At 50.0% G+C, this 21631-nt stretch overlaps 8 non-coding genes and 1 pseudogene across 8 annotated transcripts; all 9 read left to right on the top strand.

Moving 5' to 3' along the window:
- Positions 1 to 99: 99 nt before the first annotated feature.
- On the top strand, positions 100 to 292 carry LOC142292577 (U2 spliceosomal RNA). Its single transcript, XR_012750716.1, has one exon. It is a non-coding gene; the product is annotated as a U2 spliceosomal RNA (small nuclear RNA).
- Positions 293 to 1904: 1612 nt separating this feature from the next.
- Positions 1905 to 2088, top strand: LOC142292585 (U2 spliceosomal RNA). The gene has a single exon (XR_012750723.1). It is a non-coding gene; the product is annotated as a U2 spliceosomal RNA (small nuclear RNA).
- Positions 2089 to 3480: 1392 nt separating this feature from the next.
- On the top strand, positions 3481 to 3622 carry LOC142292738 (U2 spliceosomal RNA; annotated as a pseudogene).
- A 695-nt stretch (positions 3623 to 4317) lies between these two features.
- Positions 4318 to 4514, top strand: LOC142293214 (U2 spliceosomal RNA). Its single transcript, XR_012751199.1, has one exon. It is a non-coding gene; the product is annotated as a U2 spliceosomal RNA (small nuclear RNA).
- Positions 4515 to 6125: 1611 nt separating this feature from the next.
- LOC142292494 (U2 spliceosomal RNA) lies at positions 6126 to 6309 on the top strand. The gene has a single exon (XR_012750651.1). It is a non-coding gene; the product is annotated as a U2 spliceosomal RNA (small nuclear RNA).
- A 1611-nt stretch (positions 6310 to 7920) lies between these two features.
- On the top strand, positions 7921 to 8104 carry LOC142292497 (U2 spliceosomal RNA). The gene has a single exon (XR_012750653.1). It is a non-coding gene; the product is annotated as a U2 spliceosomal RNA (small nuclear RNA).
- A 1610-nt stretch (positions 8105 to 9714) lies between these two features.
- On the top strand, positions 9715 to 9898 carry LOC142292489 (U2 spliceosomal RNA). Its single transcript, XR_012750646.1, has one exon. It is a non-coding gene; the product is annotated as a U2 spliceosomal RNA (small nuclear RNA).
- Positions 9899 to 12094: 2196 nt separating this feature from the next.
- LOC142293150 (U2 spliceosomal RNA) lies at positions 12095 to 12287 on the top strand. Its single transcript, XR_012751144.1, has one exon. It is a non-coding gene; the product is annotated as a U2 spliceosomal RNA (small nuclear RNA).
- Positions 12288 to 20812: 8525 nt separating this feature from the next.
- On the top strand, positions 20813 to 21007 carry LOC142292631 (U2 spliceosomal RNA). Its single transcript, XR_012750758.1, has one exon. It is a non-coding gene; the product is annotated as a U2 spliceosomal RNA (small nuclear RNA).
- The last annotated feature ends 624 nt before the right edge of the window (positions 21008 to 21631 follow it).

Genomic DNA, 21631 nt, shown 5'->3' with positions numbered 1-21631 from the left:
GGTATTGCACAACTGCTGGCCTTGGGGGAGTGTGCATCGTAGGATGTCATAGCCCTCTTGTGACGGACAGTTACCTGGGCAACGAGAGGCGGTCACTTTATTATTTTCAAACTCATCCTTCAAAAAAAAAAAAAAAAAATCTGTTCTTATCAGTTTAATATCTGATACGTCCCCTATCTGGGGACCATATATTAAATGGATTTTTAGAACAGGGAGATGGAAAAAGAGCTTGCTCTGTCCACTCCACGCATTGACCTGGTATTGCAGTACCTCCAGGACCGGTGCACCCCTTCTTAACCCAGTTTCCAAAAGCAGAACTCAATTCACCTGATTCATATTAGCCCGATTTAATGAATTGGAAGAAAGCATACGTCTTCATATGCACCTCAATTTGGCCCATTCACTTTTCACACTTCCTCCTTTTGTTTTTTATCGTTCACACTTTTTACTTTCTTTATTCATCCAAATAGCAAACTCATCACCACTCAACCTGACCAACTCGACTATGTCCCTTGCTGCAGTATCTTGTTCTCCGTCTTATCTAGATCATTTGCAATTGAATGGAATAGATCCCTTTTGGACAAAGTGGATTCACCTGCTGCTGCAGTGACCACAGGTGTGATAAGATCTAGAATTGGCATCTGGTGCGATCTCTCCGCTTCCACTCCAAAGAAAGTTACCTGTTTATTCCTATCATGCATTGGTTTTTGGGGTTTTCTTTGAGCAATGATGATGTCTTTAGTAGTCTGTTGGCTCCCTCTCCTGGAGGAAGAGTTTGCTTGCTCTTGGACAGTCTAAAAGAGAGGTCATGATAGACATTTAGCTTCTGAGCACAATTGGGGACAGTCATGGGTGATGAATGATTTGCAACCTGCTGCGAAGCCTGATACCGCAATATAAGGAACGTCAAATACTAAGAAAGGGCGGCCTATGAAAGAATTACTACTTTCAATAAGTACACTTAAACGGCTAATTGGGAATAGAAAAACTGTAAAAAGCCCTCTGAGAAAGCCCCCCTCTAACCTTTGTTAGTAAGCTTTTCTGTAGTCGCCTGTTGATGTATTTTCCGTTTGAACTGTGCACAACATGAAGAGACGGAACACTGGCGGCTTGTCACAATGCCCCCGCTGACATCACAATAGCGCTGCTGCCTAGAAAACAAGCTGCGCAGCAGAAGTTGTTCTTTGGGTGGGAGGGTGGGCTAGTGGAAGGAGGGGGCAAGTTCTTTTTTTCCCGGGTGGTAGGGGGATGACAGGAGAAGGGATGCAGGTGGTGAGAAGGGTACAGAGGGCAGGGTTTGGGGGCTGGGAAGGAAAGGGAAAAGATTAGGGTTTGGGGATGATGAAAGGGCTTTCTACGGGTAAGGATGGCAAAGGGTGGCAGTGACGGAAAGTCAGGCAACCTGTCCTGTCCGTCTTTTTGTATCGTGAATTGGAAAGACTGCAAGGGGGAGGGGAGTTGCTTGCGCCCTAAAGGAGGAGTTATTCAGATTCATTGCAGTGGGCGGCGTCTGCAAAACGCACCATTCTTCTTGTTTTTGCTCTGCAAAGCAGCCTTTTCAAGGGTTGGCTTGGGTGACAAAATGTCTTCTGTAGGCGTGGGTTTGTCTCCCTCTCGCTCTCTCTCCCTAAGATGTGTCCGGCATAGGCCAGGGTGCCACTCGAGGCCCAAACCAATTCTGGTTATCGCTTCTCGGCCTTTTGGCTAAGATCAAGTGTAGGCCCTTCATTGGGTTTGCCTTGGTCTTGGCTGGGAGGGGCCCGGGCTTGCACAACTACCGGCCTTGGGGATTGTTGCGCCTTTTGGTGCTTACGTCCCCCTTGTTGCTGGTGGTTCCTGGGCTCGGGAGGCGATCACCCAGGCACTGCGCTTTTGTGTGGTGGCCTGCTGGCCTTCGGGGCTACCTAGATTCTGAAATTTGCGGATGGAATCTCATCTGTTCTTATCAGTTTAATATCTGATACGTCCCCTATCTGGGGACCATATATTAAATGGATTTTTAGAACAGGGAGATGGAAAAAGAGCTTGCTCTGTCCACTCCACGCATTGACCTGGTATTGCAGTACCTCCAGGACCGGTGCACCCCTTCTTAACCCAGTTTCCAAAAGCAGAACTCAATTCACCTGATTCATATTAGCCCGATTTAATGAATTGGAAGAAAGCATACGTCTTCATATGCACCTCAATTTAGCCCATTCACTTTTCACACTTCCTCCTTTTGTTTTTTATCGTTCACACTTTTTACTTTCTTTATTCATCCAAATAGCAAACTCATCACCACTCAACCTGACCAACTCGACTATGTCCCTTGCTGCAGTATCTTGTTCTCCGTCTTATCTAGATCATTTGCAATTGAATGGAATAGATCCCTTTTGGACAAAGTGGATTCACCTGCTGCTGCAGTGACCACAGGTGTGATAAGATCTAGAATTGGCATCTGGTGCGATCTCTCTGCTTCCACTCCAAAGAAAGTTACCTGTTTATTCCTATCATGCATTGGTTTTTGGGGTTTTCTTTGAGCAATGATGATGGCTTCAGTGGTCTGTTGGCTCCCTCTCCTGGAGGAAGAGTTTGCTTGCTCTTGGACAGTCTAAAAGAGAGGTCATGATAGACAATTTGCTTCTGAGCACAATTGGGGACAGTCATGGGTGATGAATGATTTGCAACCTGCTGCGAAGCCTGATACCGCAATATAAGGAACGTCAAATACTAAGAAAGGGCGGCCTATGAAAGAATTACTACTTTCAATAAGTACACTTAAACGGCTAATTGGGAATAGAAAAACTGTAAAAAGCCCTCTGAGAAAGCCCCCCTCTAACCTTTGATAGTAAGCTTTTCTGTAGTCGCCTGTTGATGTATTTTCCGTTTGAACTGTGCACAACATGAAGAGACGGAACACTGGCGGCTTGTCACAATGCCCCCGCTGACATCACAATAGCGCTGCTGCCTAGAAAACAAGCTGCGCAGCAGAAGTTGTTCTTTGGGTGGGAGGGTGGGCTAGTGGAAGGAGGGGGCAAGTTCTTTTTTTCCCGGGTGGTAGGGGGATGACAGGAGAAGGGATGCGGGTGGTGAGAAGGGTACAGAGGGCAGGGTTTGGGGGCTGGGAAGGAAAGGGAAAAGATTAGGGTTTGGGGATGATGAAAGGGCTTTCTACGGGTAAGGATGGCAAAGGGTGGCAGTGACGGAAAGTCAGGCAACCTGTCCTCTCCATCTTTTTGTATCGTGAATTGGAAAGACTGCAAGGGGGAGGGGAGTGTCTTGCGCCCTAAAGGAGGAGTTATTCAGATTCATTGCAGTGGGCGGCGGCTGCAAAACGCACCATTCTTCTTGTTTTTGCTCTGCAAAGCAGCCTTTTCAAGGGTTGGCTTGGGTGACAAAATGTCTTCTGTAGGCGTGGGTTTGTCTCCCTCTCGCTCTCTCTCCCTAAGATGTGTCCGGCATAGGCCAGGGTGCCACTCGAGGCCCAAACCAATTCTGGTTATCGCTTCTCGGCCTTTTGGCTAAGATCAAGTGTAGTATCGTTCGAAAAGGTGGTTTAAGGCTCCGGCCACCTTAGTACAATGATGCAATGCACACTGGAAGGTTGCGCTTGTTAGTACTTTGGGAGGATAGTATATCCATCTAGAGAAAACCATGGCCCTATCAGGATCGAGGCTATTAGACTGAGTAAGTGTGGGGGTTATGGTGCAATGTGCCCCAGGAATGGACACCCTGGAGGGAGTCTGAACTTGCTAGGTTGGGACCCTGGTAAGCCTCAGACTCTGTCGCACGCCGCGCCTTGCCTATTCATACTTTCCAAGCATATTGCCCTATCCCGGCCTTCTGGCTAAGAAGGGAAATTTTTATAATCCCGGTCGGAGGTCCGGTCAGCTTTGGGCTGAGAAACCAACACCCGGTTGGAGGTCCGGGTCAGCTTTGGCTGAGAAACCAACACCGGTTGGAGGTCCGGTTAGCCTTGGGCTGAGAAACCAACACCCGGTTGGAGGTCCGGTCAGCCTTGGGCTGAGAAACCAACACCCGGTTGGAGGTCCGGTCAGCCTTGGGCTGAGAAACCAACACCGGTTGACGGTCCGGGCAGTCTCGGCTGCGAAACCAACGACTAGTAGCTCCCTACTCCACTTGGGTAAGATGCCTCGGTGGACGCTGGGAGCAACAACAAGGCTCAACCAGGCTTCGGCTTGGGGGAGCACCGAAGATCCCTGACCCTCGCTGTGGCCTTCTGGCTCGGAGGAACGGGTTGATTTTTGGGGATCCTCTTCTCACGGAGGGGTCCACACGAATCCTAGCCTTTGCACTGTTTTTGGTGTGACTTCGGTCATGCATTTTTGCGGTGCTTTGGAAAGCTTCATTAAATCAAAAAATCTGTTCTTATCAGTTTAATATCTGATACGTCCCCTATCTGGGGACCATATATTAAATGGATTTTTAGAACAGGGAGATGGAAAAAGAGCTTGCTCTGTCCACTCCACGCATTGACCTGGTATTGCAGTACCTCCAGGACCGGTGCACCCCTTCTTAACCCAGTTTCCAAAAGCAGAACTCAATTCACCTGATTCATATTAGCCCGATTTAATGAATTGGAAGAAAGCATACGTCTTCATATGCACCTCAATTTGGCCCATTCACTTTTCACACTTCCTCCTTTTGTTTTTTATCGTTCACACTTTTTACTTTCTTTATTCATCCAAATAGCAAACTCATCACCACTCAACCTGACCAACTCGACTATGGCCCTTGCTGCAGTATCTTGTTCTCCGTCTTATCTAGATCATTTGCAATTGAATGGAATAGATCCCTTTTGGACAAAGTGGATTCACCTGCTGCTGCAGTGACCACATGTGTGATAAGATCTAGAATTGGCATCTGGTGCGATCTCTCCGCTTCCACTCCAAAGAAAGTTACCTGTTTATTCCTATCATGCATTGGTTTTTGGGGTTTTCTTTGAGCAATGATGATGTCTTTAGTAGTCTGTTGGCTCCCTCTCCTGGAGGAAGAGTTTGCTTGCTCTTGGACAGTCTAAAAGAGAGGTCATGATAGACATTTAGCTTCTGAGCACAATTGGGGACAGTCATGGGTGATGAATGATTTGCAACCTGCTGCGAAGCCTGATACCGCAATATAAGGAACGTCAAATACTAAGAAAGGGCGGCCTATGAAAGAATTACTACTTTCAATAAGTACACTTAAACGGCTAATTGGGAATAGAAAAACTGTAAAAAGCCCTCTGAAAAAGCCCCCCTCTAACCTTTGTTAGTAAGCTTTTCTGTAGTCGCCTGTTGATGTATTTTCCGTTTGAACTGTGCACAACATGAAGAGACGGAACACTGGCGGCTTGTCACAATGCCCCCGCTGACATCACAATAGCGCTGCTGCCTAGAAAACAAGCTGCGCAGCAGAAGTTGTTCTTTGGGTGGGAGGGTGGGCTAGTGGAAGGAGGGGCCAAGTTCTTTTTTTCCCGGGTGGTAGGGGGATGACAGGAGAAGGGATGCGGGTGGTGAGAAGGGTACAGAGGGCAGGGTTTGGGGGCTGGGAAGGAAAGGGAAAAGATTAGGGTTTGGGGATGATGAAAGGGCTTTCTACGGGTAAGGATGGCAAAGGGTGGCAGTGACGGAAAGTCAGGCAACCTGTCATGTCCGTCTTTTTGTATCGTGAATTGGAAAGACTGCAAGGGGGAGGGGAGTTGCTTGCGCCCTAAAGGAGGAGTTATTCAGATTCATTGCAGTGGGCGGCGGCTGCAAAACGCACCATTCTTCTTGTTTTTGCTCTGCAAAGCAGCCTTTTCAAGGGTTGGCTTGGGTGACAAAATGTCTTCTGTAGGCGTGGGTTTGTCTCCCTCTCGCTCTCTCTCCCTAAGATGTGTCCGGCATAGGCCAGGGTGCCACTCGAGGCCCAAACCAATTCTGGTTATCGCTTCTCGGCCTTTTGGCTAAGATCAAGTGTAGTCCCTTCATTGGGTTTGCCTTGGTCTTGGCTGGGAGGGGCCCGGGCTTGCACGACCGCCGGCCTCGGGGATTGTTGTGCCTTTTGGTGCTTACGTCCCCTTGTGGCTGGTGGTTCCTGGGCTCGGGAGGCGATCATCCAGGCACTGCGCTTTTGTGTGGTGGCCTGCTGGCCTTCGGGGCTACCTTGATTCTGAAAATTGCGGATGAAATCTCATCTGTTCTTATCAGTTTAATATCTGATACGTCCCCTATCTGGGGACCATATATTAAATGGATTTTTAGAACAGGGAGATGGAAAAAGAGCTTGCTCTGTCCACTCCACGCATTGACCTGGTATTGCAGTACCTCCAGGACCGGTGCACCCCTTCTTAACCCAGTTTCCAAAAGCAGAACTCAATTCACCTGATTCATATTAGCCCGATTTAATGAATTGGAAGAAAGCATACGTCTTCATATGCACCTCAATTTGGCCCATTCACTTTTCACACTTCCTCCTTTTGTTTTTTATCGTTCACACTTTTTACTTTCTTTATTCATCCAAATAGCAAACTCATCACCACTCAACCTGACCAACTCGACTATGTCCCTTGCTGCAGTATTTTGTTCTCCGTCTTATCTAGATCATTTGCAATTGAATGGAATAGATCCCTTTTGGACAAAATGGATTCACCTGCTGCTGCAGTGACCACAGGTGTGATAAGATCTAGAATTGGCATCTGGTGCGATCTCTCCGCTTCCACTCCAAAGAAAGTTACCTGTTTATTCCTATCATGCATTGGTTTTTGGGGTTTTCTTTGAGCAATGATGATGTCTTTAGTAGTCTGTTGGCTCCCTCTCCTGGAGGAAGAGTTTGCTTGCTCTTGGACAGTCTAAAAGAGAGGTCATGATAGACATTTAGCTTCTGAGCACAATTGGGGACAGTCATGGGTGATGAATGATTTGCAACCTGCTGCGAAGCCTGATACCGCAATATAAGGAACGTCAAATACTAAGAAAGGGCGGCCTATGAAAGAATTACTACTTTCAATAAGTACACTTAAACGGCTAATTGGGAATAGAAAAACTGTAAAAAGCCCTCTGAGAAAGCCCCCCTCTAACCTTTGTTAGTAAGCTTTTCTGTAGTCGCCTGTTGATGTATTTTCCGTTTGAACTGTGCACAACATGAAGAGACGGAACACTGGCGGCTTGTCACAATGCCCCCGCTGACATCACAATAGCGCTGCTGCCTAGAAAACAAGCTGCGCAGCAGAAGTTGTTCTTTGGGTGGGAGGGTGGGCTAGTGGAAGGAGGGGGCAAGTTCTTTTTTTCCCGGGTGGTAGGGGGATGACAGGAGAAGGGATGCGGGTGGTGAGAAGGGTACAGAGGGCAGGGTTTGGGGGCTGGGAAGGAAAGGGAAAAGATTAGGGTTTGGGGATGATGAAAGGGCTTTCTACGGGTAAGGATGGCAAAGGGTGGCAGTGACGGAAAGTCAGGCAACCTGTCCTGTCCGTCTTTTTGTATCGTGAATTGGAAAGACTGCAAGGGGGAGGGGAGTTGCTTGCGCCCTAAAGGAGGAGTTATTCAGATTCATTGCAGTGGGCGGCGGCTGCAAAACGCACCATTCTTCTTGTTTTTGCTCTGCAAAGCAGCCTTTTCAAGGGTTGGCTTGGGTGACAAAATGTCTTCTGTAGGCGTGGGTTTGTCTCCCTCTCGCTCTCTCTCCCTAAGATGTGTCCGGCATAGGCCAGGGTGCCACTCGAGGCCCAAACCAATTCTGGTTATCGCTTCTCGGCCTTTTGGCTAAGATCAAGTGTAGTCCCTTCATTGGGTTTGCCTTGGTCTTGGCTGGGAGGGGCCCGGGCTTGCACAACCGCCGGCCTCGGGGATTGTTGCGTTTTTTGGTACTTACGTCCCCTTGTGGCTGGTGGTTCCTGGGCTCGGGAGGCGATCACCCAGGCACTGCGCTTTTGTGTGGTGGCCTGCTGGCCTTCGGGGCTACCTTGATTCTGAAACTTGCGGATGAAATCTCATCTGTTCTTATCAGTTTAATATCTGATACGTCCCCTATCTGGGGACCATATATTAAATGGATTTTTAGAACAGGGAGATGGAAAAAGAGCTTGCTCTGTCCACTCCACGCATTGACCTGGTATTGCAGTACCTCCAGGACCGGTGCACCCCTTCTTAACCCAGTTTCCAAAAGCAGAACTCAATTCACCTGATTCATATTAGCCCGATTTAATGAATTGGAAGAAAGCATACGTCTTCATATGCACCTCAATTTGGCCCATTCACTTTTCACACTTCCTCCTTTTGTTTTTTATCGTTCACACTTTTTACTTTATTCATCCAAATAGCAAACTCATCACCACTCAACCTGACCAACTCGACTATGTCCCTTGCTGCAGTATCTTGTTCTCCGTCTTATCTAGATCATTTGCAATTGAATGGAATAGATCCCTTTTGGACAAAGTGGATTCACCTGCTGCTGCAGTGACCACAGGTGTGATAAGATCTAGAATTGGCATCTGGTGCGATCTCTCCGCTTCCACTCCAAAGAAAGTTACCTGTTTATTCCTATCATGCATTGGTTTTTGGGGTTTTCTTTGAGCAATGATGATGTCTTTAGTAGTCTGTTGGCTCCCTCTCCTGGAGGAAGAGTTTGCTTGCTCTTGGACAGTCTAAAAGAGAGGTCATGATAGACATTTAGCTTCTGAGCACAATTGGGGACAGTCATGGGTGATGAATGATTTGCAACCTGCTGCGAAGCCTGATACCGCAATATAAGGAACGTCAAATACTAAGAAAGGGCGGCCTATGAAAGAATTACTACTTTCAATAAGTACACTTAAACGGCTAATTGGGAATAGAAAAACTGTAAAAAGCCCTCTGAGAAAGCCCCCCTCTAACCTTTGTTAGTAAGCTTTTCTGTAGTCGCCTGTTGATGTATTTTCCGTTTGAACTGTGCACAACATGAAGAGACGGAACACTGGCGGCTTGTCACAATGCCCCCGCTGACATCACAATAGCGCTGCTGCCTAGAAAACAAGCTGCGCAGCAGAAGTTGTTCTTTGGGTGGGAGGGTGGGCTAGTGGAAGGAGGGGGTGGCAAGTTCTTTTTTTCCCGGGTGGTAGGGGGATGACAGGAGAAGGGATGCGGGTGGTGAGAAGGGTACAGAGGGCAGGGTTTGGGGGCTGGGAAGGAAAGGGAAAAGATTAGGGTTTGGGGATGATGAAAGGGCTTTCTACGGGTAAGGATGGCAAAGGGTGGCAGTGACGGAAAGTCAGGCAACCTGTCCTGTCCGTCTTTTTGTATCGTGAATTGGAAAGACTGCAAGGGGGAGGGGAGTTGCTTGCGCCCTAAAGGAGGAGTTATTCAGATTCATTGCAGTGGGCGGCGGCTGCAAAACGCACCATTCTTCTTGTTTTTGCTCTGCAAAGCAGCCTTTTCAAGGGTTGGCTTGGGTGACAAAATGTCTTCTGTAGGCGTGGGTTTGTCTCCCTCTCGCTCTCTCTCCCTAAGATGTGTCCGGCATAGGCCAGGGTGCCACTCGAGGCCCAAACCAATTCTGATTATTGCTTCTCGGCCTTTTGGCTAAGATCAAGTGTAGTCCCTTCATTGGGTTTGCCTTGGTCTTGGCTGGGAGGGGCCCGGGCTTGCGCAACCGCCGGCCTCGGGGATTGTTGCGCCTTTTGGTGCTTACGTCCCCTTGTGGCTGGTGGTTCCTGGGCTCGGGAGGTGATCACCCAGGCACTGCGCTTTTGTGTGGTGGCCTGCTGGCCTTCGGGGCTACCTTGATTCTGAAAATTGCGGATGAAATCTCATCTGTTCTTATCAGTTTAATATCTGATACGTCCCCTATCTGGGGACCATATATTAAATGGATTTTTAGAACAGGGAGATGGAAAAAGAGCTTGCTCTGTCCACTCCACGCATTGACCTGGTATTGCAGTACCTCCAGGACCGGTGCACCCCTTCTTAACCCAGTTTCCAAAAGCAGAACTCAATTCACCTGATTCATATTAGCCCGATTTAATGAATTGGAAAAAAGCATACGTCTTCATATGCACCTCAATTTGGCCCATTCACTTTTCACACTTCCTCCTTTTGTTTTTTATCTTTCACACTTTTTACTTTCTTTATTCATCCAAATAGCAAACTCATCACCACTCAACCTGACCAACTCGGCTATGTCCCGTGCTGCAGTATCTTGTTCTCTGTCTTATCTAGATCATTTGCAATTGAATGGAATAGATCCCTTTTGGACAAAGTGGATTCACCTGCTGCTGCAGTGACCACAGGTGTGATAAGATCTAGAATTGGCATCTGGTGCGATCTCTCCGCTTCCACTCCAAAGAAAGTTACCTGTTTATTCCTATCATGCATTGGTTTTTGGGGTTTTCTTTGAGCAATGATGATCTCTTTAGTGGTCTGTTGGCTCCCTCTCCTGGAGGAAGAGTTTGCTTGCTCTTGGACATTCTAAAAGAGAGGTCATGATAGACATTGAGCTTCTGAGCCCAATTGGGGACAGTCATGGGTGATGAATGTTTGCAACCTGCTGCGAAGCCTCATACCGCAATATAAGGAACGTCAAATACTAAGAAAGGGCGGCCTATGAAAGAATTACTACTTTCAATAAGTACACTTAAACGGCTAATTGGGAATAGAAAAACTGTAAAAAGCCCTCTGAGAAAGCCCCCCTCTAACCTTTGATAGTAAGCTTTTCTGTAGTCTGCCTGTTGATGTATTTTCCGTTTGAACTGTGCACAACATGAAGAGACGGAACACTGGCAGCTTGTCACAATGCCCCCGCTGACATCACAATAGCGCTGCTGCCTAGAAAACAAGCTGCGCAGCAGAAGTTGTTCTTTGGGTGGGAGGGTGGGCTAGTGGAAGGAGGGGGCAAGTTCTTTTTTTCCCGGGTGGTAGGGGGATGACAGGAGAAGGGATGCGGGTGGTGAGAAGGGTACAGAGGGCAGGGTTTGGGGGCTGGGAAGGAAAGGGAAAAGATTAGGGTTTGGGGATGATGAAAGGGCTTTCTACGGGTAAGGATGGCAAAGGGTGGCAGTGACGGAAAGTCAGGCAACCTGTCCTGTCCGTCTTTTTGTATCGTGAATTGGAAAGACTGCAAGGGGGAGGGGAGTTGCTTGCGCCCTAAAGGAGGAGTTATTCAGATTCATTGCAGTGGGGGGCGGCGGCTGCAAAACGCACCATTCTTCTTGTTTTTGCTCTGCAAAGCAGCCTTTTCAAGGGTTGGCTTGGGTGACAAAATGTCTTCTGTAGGCGTGGGTTTGTCTCCCTCTCGCTCTCTCTCCCTAAGATGTGTCCGGCATAGGCCAGGGTGCCACTCGAGGCCCAAACCAATTCTGGTTATCGCTTCTCGGCCTTTTGGCTAAGATCAAGTGTAGTGTTGTTCGAAGAGATGGTTTAAGCTCCAGGCCACCTTATACAATGATACAATGCACACTGGAAGGTTGCGCTTGCTAGTACTCTGGGTGGATAGTATATTCATCTAGAGGAAAACATGGCCCTACCAGGATCGAGGCTATTAGACTGAGTAAGGGTGGGGGGCTATGGTACAACGTGCCCCAGGACTGACGACCCTGGAGTGAGTCTGAGCTTGCTGGCTTGGGACCCCGGCAAGCCTTGGGCTCTGTAGCACACCGTACCTTGCCTTTTCATACTTTTTGAGCATATTACCCTATCCCGGCCTTCTGGCTAGGAAGGGAAATTTTTATAATCCCGGTCGGAGGTCTGGTCAGCTTTGGGCTGAGAAACTAACACCCGGTTGGAGGTCTGGGTCAGCTTCGGCTGAGAAACCAACACCCGGTTGGAGGTCTGGGTCAGCTTCGGCTGAGAAACCAACACCCGGTTGGAGGTCCGGTTAGCCTTGGGCTGAGAAACCAACACCGGTTGACGGTCCGGGCAGTTTCGGCTGCCAAACCAACAACTAGTAGCTCTCTACTCCACTTGGGTAAGATGCCTGGGTGGACGCTGGGAGCAACGACAAGGCTCAACCAGGCTTCGGCTTGGGGGAGCACCGAAGATCCCTGACCCTTGCTGTGGCCTTCTGGCTCGGAGGGACGGGGTTGATTTTTGGGGACCCTCTCCTCACGGTGGGGTCCACACGAATCCTAGCCTTTGCACTGTTTTTGGTGTGACTTCGGTCATGCATTTTTTGTGGTGCTTTGGAAAGCTTCATTAAATCAAAAATCTGTTCTTATCAGTTTAATATCTGATACGTCCCCTATCTGGGGACCATATATTAAATGGATTTTTAGAACAGGGAGATGGAAAAAGAGCTTGCTCTGTCCACTCCACGCATTGACCTGGTATTGCAGTACCTCCAGGACCGGTGCACCCCTTCTTAACCCAGTTTCCAAAAGCAGAACTCAATTCACCTGATTCATATTAGCCCGATTTAATGAATTGGAAGAAAGCATACTGTCACAAACCACCGGGGGGGGTCACTCAGAAATCCCCCGCGCTGGCTACCAGTACGTCACGATCGGGGGGTAACAAGCAGGAGTCACCCCTCCTTTATACCTCCCGACCGACAGACAGAGCACGTGACGCGCTCTCTAGCGCCCCTCTTATAGTCAGGCCAATTATGGAATTGCCCGACAATAAGCAAGGAGGCCGCTATACTACTTATGCCGATTATTGAAGGGTCCCCGGTGAGAGTAGGGTATATATTCCCCCGACCTCCGCGGGCGGAATATATAATATCTTCCCGAATCTCACTGGCCTCCCCACAATAATCCTTGGCACAACTCGCTGCCACCAACCGCTTCACGGTAACTATTAGCCGAACACACAGACGTGGGATTCAAGATCGAGATAACAGAACAGCCCAAGATTAATTATATAATTTAATCGCCTAAAGCACACTAGAAACTACAATATATACAATAGGGAATCTACAGAATATACATATGTCAGAGTACAGTTACAAGCAAAGCATGGTTTACAAACAGGTATGCAATTCAATCAGTTACCTTGTGCGTCTGGCCACAGGGGGGCGCTGTAGACCAGGTTTCCAGGAACTCCCACAGATGTTTCCTACACGTGACCCCCAGCGAAAGAACCCTGGAAAATGGCCGAAGTAGGGTTATCAACCTGGGCAAATCCAGGTCCCCTCCTACCTTAGTGACCTCAGAGGGAGCACTGCTCCACCCCTGGCTGGAGTTATGGACAAAATCCACAACATGGAATATGGCCATAACTTGGCCTGGGAGCGTCGTAGGCGGACGCCAATGCTCTCATTGTGACAGTTATGAATTTAGCTACAGAATGAGAGGTTTCATGACTCGTCTACTAGTTCCACATTGGCTGATATCACGCCTGGGGTATTTCCCAAGCTCCCGCTCCCATAAAAAGGGTGTGCCAGCATCGTCCGCATGCGGAGACACCATTTTTATGGTTGCCATATTTATCGGAAATATGGCTTGCGAGATATGAACCATTTTTTACTGGAGTCGTTCTGTCTGGATACTTCCAAGCTTGCTAATGAGATAGCAGCTCCTACCACAGGGTCACGGCAGGGAGTCATCCTGTGTCCATTGTTCCCACATCATCTCATCTCCATATCACAGGAGATGGCCATGGAGGTGTAACACCTTCACAGATGCTGGACATTGAGAACAAGAAGGGAGGGGGCACTGCCAGGGAGTGATGAGAGCGATTATGACTTCCAGTCATAATTCCTCTTCATATCCCAGGATTTGCCTCACACATACGTCTTCATATGCACCTCAATTTGGCCCATTCACTTTTCACACTTCCTCCTTTTGTTTTTTATCTTTCACACTTTTTACTTTCTTTATTCATCCAAATAGCAAACTCATCACCACTCAACCTGACCAACTCGGCTATGTCCCGTGCTGCAGTATCTTGTTCTCTGTCTTATCTAGATCATTTGCAATTGAATGGAATAGATCCCTTTTAGACAAAGTGGATTCACCTGCTGCTGCAGTGACCACAGGTGTGATAAGATCTAGAATTGGCATCTGGTGCGATCTCTCCGCTTCCACTCCAAAGAAAGTTACCTGTTTATTCCTATCATGCATTGGTTTTTGGGGTTTTCTTTGAGCAATGATGATCTCTTTAGTGGTCTGTTGGCTCCCTCTCCTGGAGGAATAGTTTGCTTGCTCTTGGACATTCTAAAAGAGAGGTCATGATAGACATTGAGCTTCTGAGCCCAATTGGGGACAGTCATGGGTGATGAATGTTTGCAACCTGCTGCGAAGCCTCATACCGCAATATAAGGAACGTCAAATACTAAGAAAGGGCGGCCTATGAAAGAATTACTACTTTCAATAAGTACACTTAAACGGCTAATTGGGAATAGAAAAACTGTAAAAAGCCCTCTAAGAAAGCCCCCCTCTAACCTTTGATAGTAAGCTTTTCTGTAGTCTGCCTGTTGATGTATTTTCCGTTTGAACTGTGCACAACATGAAGAGACGGAACACTGGCAGCTTGTCACAATGCCCCCGCTGACATCACAATAGCGCTGCTGCCTAGAAAACAAGCTGCGCAGCAGAAGTTGTTCTTTGGGTGGGAGGGTGGGCTAGTGGAAGGAGGGGGCAAGTTCTTTTTTTCCCGGGTGGTAGGGGGATGACAGGAGAAGGGATGCGGGTGGTGAGAAGGGTACAGAGGGCAGGGTTTGGGGGCTGGGAAGGAAAGGGAAAAGATTAGGGTTTGGGGATGATGAAAGGGCTTTCTACGGGTAAGGATGGCAAAGGGTGGCAGTGACGGAAAGTCAGGCAACCTGTCCTGTCCGTCTTTTTGTATCGTGAATTGGAAAGACTGCAAGGGGGAGGGGAGTTGCTTGCGCCCTAAAGGAGGAGTTATTCAGATTCATTGCAGTGGGGGGCGGCGGCTGCAAAACGCACCATTCTTCTTGTTTTTGCTCTGCAAAGCAGCCTTTTCAAGGGTTGGCTTGGGTGACAAAATGTCTTCTGTAGGCGTGGGTTTGTCTCCCTCTCGCTCTCTCTCCCTAAGATGTGTCCGGCATAGGCCAGGGTGCCACTCGAGGCCCAAACCAATTCTGGTTATCGCTTCTCGGCCTTTTGGCTAAGATCAAGTGTAGTCCCTTCACTGGGTTTGCCTTGGTCTTGGCTGGGAGGGGCCCGGGCTTGCACAACCGCCGGCCTCGGGGATTGTTGCGCCTTTTGGTGCTTACGTCCCCTTATGGCTGGTGGTTCCTGGGCTCGGGAGGCGATCACCTGCGGCACTGCGCTTTTGTGTGGTGGCCGATGACCGTTTTCTGAAATTTGCGGATGAAATCTCATCTGTTCTTATCAGAACAAACTGAGCTAGCTACACTTGACGAGATACGATCAGGGAGACAAGCTCCGAAGCCCAGCCGAGACCGAAAGAGGGAGATCGGACGGAAGAAGAGCTTGGCAGAAAGAAGCAAGAAGACGAAGGCTCGGAGAAGACTTGGGGAGACCAGAGGAATTTCGAGGAGGAACACAGCGGGAGAAGACACCCGGAGAAGAATCCAAGATCCAGCTCCGGGAACTCAAGCAGGAACCAGCCATGGCAAGCAAGCCAGAGAGGGCAGCCAAGAAGGCTCAGGACCCAGGGACCTCCAGGAAGGCTCATCCAGAGGCTTCTTCGGCCCAAGAGGCCCCTACCTCCGACGCCGGCCAGCCGGAGGGAGCCCGGACGCCGCCTGAAAAGGCTCCAACCCTGGAGCCTTGGATGCGGCAGACGGTCGCCCTGAAGCTAAAGGCGGTGGATGGTAGGTTGCCGGACATGTCCAGCGACGTGTTCTGCAAGAAGATGATTCTGGATCAGGGCTTCTCCAGGGCGGAAACCCTGAGTGTCCAGACCTTCATGACTGGCATCTTTCTGGTAACCTTTGCCACGGTGAATGCCTGCAGGAGATACTGGGAGGCGATGAACGCGGCGATGCCGGACTCCCCTTTTCATTCTTTTTTAGGATCCTGTCCTATACAGAGGGATGAGAAGAGGATCACGGTCTCCATGCGGAACCCGCACACCCCAGGAAGAGACATATCCACGTTCCTGGGACGCTTCTGCACAGTGGTGAGGGAACCATCCCACATCCTTAACGGCAGCGGATTCTGGACGGGTAAGTGGTCAGTAACCGTTCGGCTCCACAGGGAACTAGCATCCGAGGACGGCCTTCAGCACCTGCCCCCGACATTCTCTCTGGGAAACTCCTTTGGTCTCATCTACTACCCGGACATGCCACACAACTGCAGGAAATGTGGTGGGAAAGGGCATTCGATGAAGACCTGCCAGGAGGACGCCTGCAGGGTTTGCCGGGTGACGGGACACAGCTCCAAGGATTGTCCGAAGAAGATGACCTGCAACTTATGTGGACTGGCGGCCCACCTTTACAAGGACTGCCCACAACGAGAGAAATCCTGGGCAAGGGTGGCTGCGGCGACCCAGGCTCGGGTAGTCGCAGCCTCGTCGACTAAGGCAGCTACGACCAAAGCCACAGAGGCCAAGGCGGCCAAGAACCCGGTGACCGCGGCTCCAGCCAAAGCCCCAGCGGCCACGGAGTCCAGGAAGAAGGGTAAGAAAACTGCTGCCCCCTCCCTGGTCCCCCCCCCTGTCACCCCTGTCCAAACCCCTTTTCCCCCGGCCAACCCCACTGAGGATTCCACCACCTCCACCTCTTTTCCCTACTCCTCAGTCGGTGCCCTTACCCCCCCTCCAAAGCCCACTCTCCCTCCCCAGACCATGAGAGCAGAGGGCCTCAGCACCCCTGCACCTTTCACCGAGAAGGATTTTCCAGCTCTTGTCTCCTCAGGTACAAGCCAAAGGAAGAGGCAGTTGGAAGATAGTCCTGTCGCAGAACATTCCAAGTTGTTCATTGTGGATCTCAATCCAACCCAGGAAGAGGAGGACGACCTCCTCCCGGAACCAGATGTGTTGGAGCAGATGGTGGAGTCCCTGGTGTCCGAAGAAGAAATGGAGGAGTCGGAAGCCACTGAGGCAACATCTCTACTCGACCGGCTAGAAGAAGAAGGTCTGCTGGTGATACCATCACCGACAGACACCAAAGAAGAAGAACCGCCCGACCGGAGTGGTAACTAAGGCACATCGCCTGCACTAACTCTCTCTTCCCTCCAATGACTGCTAACATTGACATCTTTTCCATTAATGTTAGGAGCATCAGAGACAAGTTCAGACGTCAGACGATTTTTGCTTTCCTTAACACTCAGTCTAGTAATGTATTTTTCCTGCAGGAATGCTCCCTTCCCTCCTCTAGGTCCTTCAACCATCTGGCCAGGGAATGGACCCATGGACCATCCTACTGGTCCGGCGGGGGCGACTGTAGGTCCGCAGGGGTCGCCGTGCTAATCAGGGGAAGCGCCTTCACGTTGGACTCAGTTCAGGAACTCGTCTGCGGCAGGTTACTGCTCGTGGACGGTACCTGGGCTGGAGAACCTGTCAGGTTCATCAATGTGTACGCTTCTCCTGTGAAGAACGATCGACTGGAGCTCCTCCGAGCCCTGCGCCCTCAGCTCGCCACCACCAGGATGGTAGTGATGGCCGGGGACTTCAACTGCCCGATTGAGGCGGATGGACGCAGTTCTGGAACGGCTGCCAAGTTAGACGTCACATCCAAACTGCTCATTGAGATGGTGACCGAAGCCTCTCTCGTGGACGTTGTGGGCTCCATCGGACACGGATCTGTGAATTATTCATGGTGCCGACCTGATGGTTCGCTGCGTTCCAGGATTGACTTCGTGTTTACCTCTCGGACGGTTGGGCGGAGTGGGCACTCGATGGTCCCCTGCTTCTTCTCTGACCACAGAGCCATTCACTTTCAAGGTGCGCTGGGCCACGGCTTTCCTGTTGGCCCTGGCTCCTGGAAGCTGAACTGCTCTCTGCTGGAAAAGGGGGAAGTTCTGGAGGATCTTAGAGCGGCTTACTCCACGTGGCGGGCCTACAAGGCAGGCTTCCAGTCTGTTTCTGACTGGTGGGAATACGTTAAACTCGAGTTCCGTTTCTTCTTTCAGGCAAAGAGTCAACAACAGGCGTGTGTGAAGAAGAGGGACTTCAGGAGACTCCAGCGTGAGCTGCGTTCCCTGCATGACCTTCTTTGATGTGGCTGGGACGTGAGAGAGGAGCTGGAGGAGACTAAGAAGAGCCTGAAAAGGCACTTTGAGGAGGAGTCCAAGCGAATTGTCTTCCGTTCCAAAGTGGAGAACCTGGAGAAGGGTGAGAAATGTAACTCGTTCTTTTTCAGGAAGCTCCACACCGGTCATACACCCCTGAATGAACTACGAGATGAGAGTGGAATCATGCGACGCGGGAAAGAGGACGTGATGAAAGTCGTCAGCGACTTCTACAGCGAACTCTACGCCCGCAAGACTACCGACCCCGAGGCCGCCGATAAGTTCCTGTCAGGTATCACTAACCATCTTGACCCTGCAGATGCGGCGGCCATGGACGTCCCTCTGACGGTGGACGAGCTGCTCTCGGCCGCCAGATCCTTTAGGTCCGGCAGGACTCCGGGCAGTGATGGCCTCCCAGCAGAGCTCTATGTAGCACTGGGGGACCTCATCTGTCCGGACTTGTTAGATCTGTATGAGGAGATGGTGGTGGAGGGCAGAATGCCTCCGTCCCTGAGGGAAGGAATGGTCACGATCCTGTACAAGCGCAAAGGAGAGAGGTGCGACCTGAAGAATTGGCGTCCCATCACCCTTCTGAACGTCGACTACAAGATCCTGGCCAAGACGATGGCAACGAGACTGAAGACGGTTATTGGACGGATCATCCACCCGGATCAGACCTGCGGCATCCCCGGACGTCGCATCGCAGACAGCCTGGCTCTCATGCGGGACACGGTCGAGTACATCAAGGCCCGCCGGGTGCACGCTTCCCTGATCTCGTTGGATCAGGAAAAGGCCTTCGACCGTGTTTCCCATGAGTTCCTGGGCAAAGCTCTGCACAGGTTAGGTTTGGGTAACATGTTTTGTTTGTATGTCCAACTAATGTATTTTGATATTCACAGCTCGGTGTTGGTAAACGGCTGGAAGACTGACCCCTTCCCGGTCCTCTCAGGGGTCAGACAAGGCTGCCCTCTGTCACCTCTTCTTTTTGTTTGTGTTATAGAACTCTTTGCAGAGGCTATCCGGTGGAATGGAGAGATCAGAGGGATCACCGCACCAGGACCAGATCGCTTCGAGGTCAAGTGCTCGCTCTACATGGACGACGTGACCGTCTTCTGCGCGGACCGGCGCTCAGTTGACACCCTCGTCCAGACCTGTGAGACCTTCGGACGGGCTTCGGGAGCCAAAGTCAACTGCGGGAAGTCGGAAGCCATGCTCTTCGGGGACTGGCAGCCGGCCTCTTCCGCCCCCTTCCCTTTCAGCATCCAGCCGGATTTCATCAAGGTTCTTGGAGTCTGGTTCGGGAAGGAAGGAGCAGCCCTCAAGTCCTGGGAGGAACGCTTGACCAAGATCACCCAACGGATCGGTCTGTGGAGCCTCAGACGCCTCACCTGTGAGGGCAAAGCACTGGTCCTGCGTAACGAGGTACTGCCCGTGCTGCAGTACACGGCCCAGGCCTGGCCCCCCCTTGCCACCGTGTGCAGGGCCATTACCAGGACGGTGTTTCGTTTTGTCTGGGGATCCAAGATGGACAGAGTAAAGCGGACCATCATGTACAAGGATCCTCGCAAGGGTGGGAAGGGCGTACCCGATATCCCCACCCTCCTGCGATCCTCCTTCGTATGTGACTGCGTTCGCCGATCTCTGTGAGTCAAGAGAGGTTCTGCGGGTAGGTCCATGTCTCGCTTCTTCCTGCTCCCCCTTTGGAGAAGGTTCGGCTGGGACAAGTGGGACAGCTCCTTCCCCTACAACTGGACGACGCCATGGTTCTACGGAGACGTTGTCCGGTTTGTGAGGGAATACCAACTGGAGGGACTCAAGCCTGATTTGTGGAAGCCAAAGACTATCCACAAACTCATCAGAGCCAAGGACGAAATGGAGAACATTCCAGGATTTCACCACGACACACTGGAGACTGTTTGGACCAACGTGTCATCGGCTGGATTGACCAACGGGCACAAGGACTTGTCATGGATGGCGATACAGGGCGGACTGCCCGTCCGGTCATTCATGCACGCCCGGAACCTGTGCAAAACCCGGTACTGCCCAAGGTGCCCCTTCGTGGAGGAAACATCGCTGCACGCCTTTTGGGACTGCCGTTTTGCACAGCGCCTGTTGGTTGCCCTGGAGGATGACCTGAGGAACTCCGTCCCCAGAGGGAGCCTATCGTACCATTCCGTACTTTATGGACTCTTCCCTGGGACTCACACCGTTGGAGCCATCCAGGAGGCTTGGCGCCTTATGAACTGCTTTAAGGACGCTATATGGGTCGCCAGGAACCGGCTCATCTTGAAGAGGGAGAGGATGTCTATCCAGGACTGCCGCAGGCTGATCCACAGCCTGCTCAGAGACTATTCCATCATGGACAGTCCGGACGACAGCGCCGAGGAGGAGGTCTAAACCTCTTCCACGCCCCCTCCCTCCTTTTCCCGTTTATGTGCGTCCTTCAATAAAGCTTCGGGCCTGTGATTTCCCCACCCTATCCCCTTTTCCCCTACCCCCATCCCCCAATCGCCGGTTCGTCGTTATTTATTGTCTAACTTTTTCTTTCAGCTTGAGTGCTACGGATAGCATAGTAGCGTGATGTATAGTTTAGTGCGTCGTACTCTATTGCTATGTAAGAATGATTGTATATTTCTGTGTGTACGGGGCTGCGGCACCGTACATGGTTTGTTACTTTTTTTTGAGAAGTGCATGATAATAAAGATGCTGTTAAATCAAAAAATCTGTGAGGCTCGGCAGATGCAATGCACACTGGAAGGTTGCGCTTGCTAGTACTCTTGATGTATAGTATATTCATAAAAAAAAAAAAAAAAAAAAAAAAAAAAATCTGTTCTTATCAGTTTAATATCTGATACGTCCCCTATCTGGGGACCATATATTAAATGGATTTTTAGAACAGGGAGATGGAAAAAGAGCTTGCTCTGTCCACTCCACGCATTGACCTGGTATTGCAGTACCTCCAGGACCGGTGCACCCCTTCTTAACCCAGTTTCCAAAAGCAGAACTCAATTCACCTGATTCATATTAGCCCGATTTAATGAATTGGAAGAAAGCATACGTCTTCATATGCACCTCAATTTGGCCCATTCACTTTTCACACTTCCTCCTTTTGTTTTTTATCTTTCACACTTTTGACTTTCTTTATTCATCCAAATAGCAAACTCATCACCACTCAACCTGACCAACTCGGCTATGTCCCGTGCTGCAGTATCTTGTTCTCTGTCTTATCTAGATCATTTGCAATTGAATGGAATAGATCCCTTTTGGACAAAGTGGATTCACCTGCTGCTGCAGTGACCACAGGTGTGATAAGATCTAGAATTGGCATCTGGTGCGATCTCTCCGCTTCCACTCCAAAGAAAGTTACCTGTTTATTCCTATCATGCATTGGTTTTTGGGGTTTTCTTTGAGCAATGATGATCTCTTTAGTGGTCTGTTGGCTCCCTCTCCTGGAGGAATAGTTTGCTTGCTCTTGGACATTCTAAAAGAGAGGTCATGATAGACATTGAGCTTCTGAGCCCAATTGGGGACAGTCATGGGTGATGAATGTTTGCAACCTGCTGCGAAGCCTCATACCGCAATATAAGGAACGTCAAATACTAA

This window comes from Anomaloglossus baeobatrachus, chromosome 2, assembly GCF_048569485.1.
Source record: "Anomaloglossus baeobatrachus isolate aAnoBae1 chromosome 2, aAnoBae1.hap1, whole genome shotgun sequence".
Lineage (NCBI taxonomy): Eukaryota > Metazoa > Chordata > Amphibia > Anura > Aromobatidae > Anomaloglossus > Anomaloglossus baeobatrachus.
Note: the sequence above shows the minus strand (reverse complement) of the source record. Positions and strands in the feature narration are given on the sequence as shown.